The 7,485-nt window shown below is 39.8% G+C and overlaps 1 pseudogene; it reads right to left on the bottom strand.

Annotated features, from left to right (window-relative positions):
- Positions 1-1,651: 1,651 nt before the first annotated feature.
- Positions 1,652-2,295, bottom strand: LOC101403101 (beta-defensin 103A pseudogene; annotated as a pseudogene).
- Between the last annotated feature and the right edge of the window lie 5,190 nt (positions 2,296-7,485).

Below are 7,485 nucleotides of genomic sequence, written 5' to 3'. Positions count from 1 at the left end.
CTCTGCTTTAGCTGCATTCCCATAAGTTTTGCTATGTTGTATTTTCATTTTTAATCAGTTTAAAATATTTTCTAATTTCTCATATGATTTCTCCCTTGACCTGTTAGAAGGATGTTGATTAATTTCCACATATTGGGCATTTGTCTAGATATCTTTATATTTGTTCAACTCTGCTATATCTTTACTGATACTGTGTCTGATTTTTTTTCATTACAAACAGAAAAGTGTTGAAATATCCAATTGGAATTGTTAATTTGTCTATTCACTCTCTCATTTCTATCAGTTTTTGTTTAAGAATTTTGAAATACCGTTGTTATTACTTACCTTCAGATTTAGTATTAATATATACTCTTGGTGAATTGACCACTTTATCCTTAGGAAAAATGCCCCTCTTTATCTCTGGTAACACTGCTTGTCCTAAAATCTACTTGATCTACGGTTAATTAGCCAATTCTGTTTTCTCCCAATTAATGTTTCCTTTGTATATCTGTTTCCATCCTTCTGTTTTTAATCTATCTTGGTTTTTATATTTGATGTCTCAGGTGGGTTCTTTATACACGGTGTGTGTTTGAGTCTTATTTTTTACTGAACTGATAATCTCTCGCTTTAAGGAAAAGTGTTCAGAATCGTAGCAGCACGTTCATTCCATCATGTGTAGCCAAATTTCCTTCTGGTATCATTTTCCTTCTGCCTGAAGAAATTCTTCCTCCTCTTCCTCCTCCTCCTCCTCCTCCTCCTCCTCCTCCTTCTTCTTCTTTTATAGTGCAGGTAAGCTAGAGAGGAATTTTCTTAGCTTTTTTTGTTGTTGTTTAAAAAAGTTTTACCTTTTGTTCTTAAACAAACATATAGACTATGTTTTAGAGCAGTTTCAGGTTCATAACAAAACTGAAGGAAAGATATAGAGACTCCCATGTACCCCCTGCCCCCACACTTGCACAGCCCTCCATTATCAACTTTCACCGCCAGATGGGACATTTGTTACAATTGATGAACCTACCTGGACACATCATTATCACCCAGAGTCCATTCTACCTTCATTATTTAAATATATTTTTTCTGCTATGAAATTCTAGGTTGACATCTTTTTATTGTGATATTTCTAGGTTTCGCTCCACTTTATTCTGGCTCATATAGATTCTGGTGAAAAGTTTACTGTATTTCCTCTTTTTTTTCCTCTGTATTTAATGTGACTTTCCTCTCAGGTTGCATTTAAGATGTTCTCTCCATCACTGGTTAAAATAATTTGATTATGATGTGCTCAGTGTGGTTTTCTTTATGTGTATTCTGCTTAGATTGCTTTGAGTACTAAAGCTGTGGTTTATAGTCTCATCAAATTTGGAAAATAACAGGCTGTTATTTCCTCAACTTTATAGCAAAGGGATTATTTCAGGAAGAACAAGAAGTCCAATTTCAGTGAGTGTAAAATTTATACCAGAGGAATAAAATCTGAAAACCCTTGGATATCAGTTTAGGTCTCTTGTAGATTCCTCTAAAGATTACACTTTATTTGAATTAAAGGTGTCTTATCATTTTTTAAGTTGCCTATTTGGTAACACCTAGCACAATAACCAGAAAAAAAAAGAACAAAAGAAAAAAGTTAAGCTTCTAATTTTTTGGAAAAGTATTTAATTTGATTTTGCTTCTATAAATTTCAAGGAGGCATTTTCACACTTTCCCACAGTCTCATTATGTTTCCAGATTTTTTCCTTTTTCGGCAGCATTTTTGGCCTCCCAGAGTACAGTGGCCTCTCTGTTTCTCCTTTGGAAAGCAGCCAAGCACAGCACACTAGCCGTTTCTTATTTTACAATAATAATTTTGTAATGCATTTGTGATTCCTCCATTTCCTGCAATAAAGAAACAGAACACACAGGGAAGTTTTAGAGACCACTAAGCTAATACACTGGAAGTCTGTGCTTCTGTTGTCAGATTACATCAATCTTTCCTGATGACATTAAATTTCTTACACCACTTTCGTCATCTTTTGTTAACAGATATAACAGCCTTTCCATGAAGAGGTGACATTTGTGGGCTGTTTAGTTCTCTTCAGAGTAGATCAGAAAAGATGAGGAAACCTGCTTTAAGGTCCTTGATGATCCTTGTCAGAAAAAAAAAATGTTGTCTATTTCCCATACTACAAATCTACTTGGTCTAAAGTTCCCTGAAGAATGCAGAGGGACTGACTCTGAATTGGAATTTCTCAATTCTTTGTACCTTCTCATTTCCCCACCCATCTTACCTGGAACAGGTATCAAGAACACAAAGAGCAAGGCAAAGAGAAGTTAATGGATCCTCATGATTGACAGGCTTCGCAGCATGCTGAGACTGGATGGAGAGATGTCCTTGTTCAGTTTATAAAGGTTTCAGCCATTGGTAGAAGTAAGCAATGGCTACAAGTCTTGTAATATTACAATGATGACAATATGATGTGTTTCCTGATGCTTCATGCCAATGTCTCTTACCACACCCACTTACCCAGGAGTTAGTGACAAACCTAATGAGTGAAGCAAAGTTTGATATGAGTATATGGTTATCCTGATGTCCTCTAGACTCCACAAGCGTGTTCGAGTCTGGATCAGATCTGGTTGTAGATGTAGGTAGGAAAGATCTGCCTCCTTTTGGAAGCAGTCCTAGGACATGTACCTTCAAGCTGACTTGCCCCCATTGTGGTACTTCTAAGCTTTCCGCCATCTTTCTAAATTCCTGGAACAGCCTAAGGCCCACCTGAGAACATGAGTGCAGGCTTGAACATATTCAGAATCTAGATGTGAACTGGGGCTGTGTCACACCATGAGCCTGCACACATATGCCTGAAACTGAGAAAAAACAGTGCTGACATTTAGGTGGCAAGAAAAAGGAGGAAGAATGGGCTACAATGAAGAGCCCCAGAGCCCATGCCCCTTGGCCATGATGGGTGCTATAACTTGGGTGAAACACAGTTTACACTTCATCATTGTCTGAAAACTGCCAAATTCATGAGGCAAGAAGGTGTCTCATTTTCCTTTATCAGAGAAATAGAATGCTGGGATGACCTATTTGATTGACATGCATGTCTTCCTTGTGGATGGCACTTCCTATACAAATGAGCGGCTTAAGAAGAAACATTTAAGACCTTTGGTTGCTCATGGGTCGTGAACATTCAAGGAAGTCCTGGGATCAGGTGATGTCCACTGGATGTAGATTCAATGTGTAGAGGGCCAACTGCGTGCTTTTTTGAAAATTATTAGAATTAAACGCACTTAACAATTTTATGTATTTGTCAATAAACTATTTAACTGTGAGCTGAAGTCACCATGTCATTGCCCAGTTGTTGCATTTTGTGTATGCAATTATAACAGATTTACTGAGGCTCTGGAGTGTTAGTTCTAAGAGTGTGTGTTCATGATCCTGGTGCACCTATCAGATTTTGTAAGCAAACTCTAAACCCCTACTATAAATAGAGACAAGACTCTTGTGCTTGGATGTAGGTAGGGGGATGGAGGGGGTGAGCTACAAAGAGGGACAAATGCTGGTTCTTTCTCTGGGAGCTTCCATGTGATTAAAGGCAGATGGCTCTACAGTCAAATAAACAACAGGAAGCGGATTTTAATAAGTGCCATAATAAGGGTCTGCACAGGGCTGTGGACATGAGAAGAAAGGTAATTCATGTTGAGGGTGAGTTTAGATATCAGATTTTAAAAGATAATGTAGTTGTAGACACTTCAGCTATTTAAAATCTGACTTTCTTCTAGAGTGCAGGTGTTGAGACAAAGCAGATATTTTTAAATGGGAAGGAAATGTTGAAGGTGGGATGGGTGTTGACTGTGCAGAGTCTTACTCTATCATACACAGGATACAAGAGAGAGTGTGAGGTAGACATTGCAGAGAGTTATACCCAGCTCCCAGCCCAGGCGCAGGGCTGCAGTCATCAGTCTATAAGGTCACTGGTGAGGATTCACTTTTCCACATGGGGAACAGACCTCCACAGTGGAGACCTCCACTCCTTCAAAGACTGGGAGGCATTTCTGAGGCAAAACCACTAGTTCACAAGAGGTTCTTTGGGAATGAAAGCCACTTTTTCTTTTCAGATAGTTCAGAAGCTGGGGATTGAGGGTTAGGCTATGGCAGTGGCACCCTCCTCACTCACAAATTGAGTTTTGAGGATGATGTCTGTATTTTAAAAGCATTATAAAAGCAATGCATGTTTGTGGTAAAAATTCAAATAGCAGAAGAGTGAAACAGTGTTCTTCACGTGTCCTCTCCTCTGGGAACCACTGGTAAGTGTCGTTTTCCTAGTTTTTGGCTTATTATACCTTTTTAATGTCAAAATTGTCTGTAGCCTCTCAACTAATAGCTCTTATACATTTATTGTCTAATGACAAATGTGTGCCTATGGAGTCTGAGGACACTAATGAGAGCTACTGTCACTCCCTGGCCCAGAGCTTTGGGTCACCAGGACTTAAAATGCAAACCCTGCAAACCATTGTACTAGACACACTAGGTTTCCTCCCAGCTCTAAGAATCACTGTTTTCATCAGTGTTGATTAGGTTGAGAGAGGAGAGACTCAAATTATTTAGTTATTTGTTCATGTCAGACGTCCCTCGAATTTCTGCTATTATTTTTAATTCTGTTTTTAAAATATGGAGCAGAAATCTGATTGATCCAAGTTTTTGGTTAAGGGGCAACTCCATGTGAAGGATAGAACACTAGGTTTGGAGTGAGACTTTATCAGTTTAACTCTCAGCCCTATCATTGGTTATTTGGTCTTACTTGGTAAAATCCTTAAGCTTTCTGAGCATCTGTATATCAGTAATAAAGCACAGAGAGTAACACATGGCCTGTTCACCTCACAGTGAAAGCCTATGAGTTAATGATGTGAAATTGACTTGTAAACTGCAAATGACCACGTGGCCCGCATATCACCCGTGTGGCTCTGAGGAAGAATAACCAGTGAGGGATGGTGAGCAATATCAAGGCAGGTTAAAGGTTGTGATGTGGACTCCCAACAAGGGAATCCTGGATTTCAACTCTTTTCTTTATCTTAACACAGTCCACAGGTGGCTCAGCCATTCTTCTTTGCCACTCTTACACTATTATTCTGACCACTCCTATATGAGATCTACAGGCAATGATAGGCATTGTCTCAGTTTTACAGCTGAGGAAACTGAGGCTTAGAGAGGCTGAGTGAATTTCCCTAGGCCATCCAGCTAGTAGATGGCAGTGCTCTGAACTGTAAGTGACTATATACATTTACCAGGAAATGCTGCCCTCCAGGTACCATATAGATTGACCAAAGGGATGCACTGGCAGAAGATGGGAGGGCAGGAATTGGTGAAAAGCCAGGATAATTCTCTTCCCATACTTTAGGAGGCATCTCCTCTGTGCTCTCAATTCCTACAAGAAAACCCCTTCAACTGTGATCCCATCTTCTGCCAGGCAGGTCTGCCAAGACTCCAGCTTCTGTTGGGTGGTCCATATCCTAGGCTTTAGGAACGTTGCCTACTTTTTCCCTTTCTCCCTATAGGACTATAGATAGTAATGTCTTTCTGCTATGGCAAATTCTGAGGTGACTAACCATATATTTTGGCTTCTCAGCTCTCCTATCACCAATGTAAACAAATGCTTATATTGGGTTCCCCCTTTGAGGATGCTTAAATTTATTTCAGTTTCACTTGTCTTTAAAGTCTGTTCTCTAAATCATAACGATATTAAATTTTCTTTCATTCTTCTACTTGTGGTGACATTCTCGTATTATCACCAGCTAGAGCAATACTTTGCTAAAAGTGCCCTCCTGTGTATTTTACCAAGAACATAAGATTTATCATAGAGAGGAGTCTTTGAGATGATGGTATAGAGTTGCCAGTAGCTGCCATCTTGTTATGGCCCCTTGTTTACACATTCTCACAAGTGTGTACACGTCAACTACAGGTGTGTAAGTGAAGCAGTTTCTAGTATTCCAATTTATCACTGTGATTTTAGCTTACTTGTTTCTCTCCAAAAGAATGTAAACAAGGAAACAGGAGAAACAACCTTTCCCCAACCATAACCACAGAGGATCTTTTCTTCTGGAAGGCTGGCAAACTACAGGCCTTTAGTCTGGGACTGTCTATGGAAGTATTTTGTTTTGTCAGTTTACTAAGCCTCCATGGAGGTTTAACAATCAGCTAAAGCATTTTGTCTCATTTGCCTGCTTTCTGCATTTATGGGTGAGCATGTCTCTGGAAGGCCTCTGAACTTTGCTTCCTCCTTTAGCAGATATTGAGTGCCTTGCAAATCAAGTCAGAGAGCCTTCTCAATGTAGGGAAGAAAACTAGAGGAAACATAATGTAAGTGAGTTGTCTGCGTCCTCTGAACTAACTGGGCGTGGACAAATAATTAACCATCTTTAGGCAGCAAGTTTTCTTGGCAATTGTGCATCTTCCAGGCATGAGCAATCATTTCTGACCCTTTAGCTTCCTGTAAATACCCTTGACTTGTAAACATTTTATTTGTTAGTGTGCTCTATCCAGTATACAAAACAAAAAAAGAAAAATAAAAAAGAGGAAATGCAAAGAAAGGAACAGGAATTGGACCTGAGGGATACCTGGCTCAGCAGGAGTCAAAGGACTCATGAGCTGGCTGATCTGGTGGAGCACACACAGTCAGAAACACAACCGTTCTTACCAGGAGCCACAGCACAAAGGTGGGGTTGCACAGAGAAACTTTAGAAGCAAGGCATAGTCTAGTCTGGTCAATGTCTAGTGAACGATCATGAAGACAAGTTTGCATTTGATTTGGTAGACAAATGAGGACCCTGCCATGAATTCTTGAAAAACTAGATCTAAATGTAAATGATCTAACATGCTGTCCCCACCGACATTTCCTTCAATACAGACTGAGGAGAAAGGATGAGAAAGTTGTACAGAAGATTGGGCCAATGAACCTAGTGGTCAGTTTCTCATAAATCTTTGTGGTAAAGACCATTTACTTAATTTACCAGCAAGAGATGTCAATCAACAACTCTGGAAGTTTGACCACACGGGGAGACAGGCTGTTGATGCCCATTGACATTCACTGGGTCACAGCCACTATCTCCTACTCCTCTGAATCTCAGCAGCAAAGCCGTTCTCAGAGGAATGAATGAGACAGTCAAGAGGGAAGAAGCTCTCAGAAGAGGCATTTTCTCTGCCCAGGGCCTGGGCCAAAATTATAATTCAAACCCTGTAGGGGAGGGTGATGGGCATGTCTTTTCATGGGTCTCACATTGAGAGTCATTGATCTCTATATCGTGCAAATACTAAAATCTACCTACATCACCATTTCAAGTCCTCATTTCTTTACATGCAAAATAAATTAATTTGAAAAAATGATGCTTATGATCCTCTTTGGCTAAATCAACATGGCTGCTTTTCAAGGTTCTCCACACCCACCATGCCCTACCTTCATACAGTCATTCTCCAGTCTCCTAAAAGTAGACCACATTAATCCAACCAGACTCATTGACGCCCAGTCATTGTTAGTGATGATG

Source organism: Ceratotherium simum, chromosome 28, assembly GCF_057802395.1.
Source record: "Ceratotherium simum simum isolate JZ-2026a chromosome 28, ASM5780239v1, whole genome shotgun sequence".
In the NCBI taxonomy this organism is placed as follows: Eukaryota; Metazoa; Chordata; class Mammalia; order Perissodactyla; family Rhinocerotidae; genus Ceratotherium; species Ceratotherium simum.
This window is presented reverse-complemented; position numbering and strand designations above follow the sequence as displayed.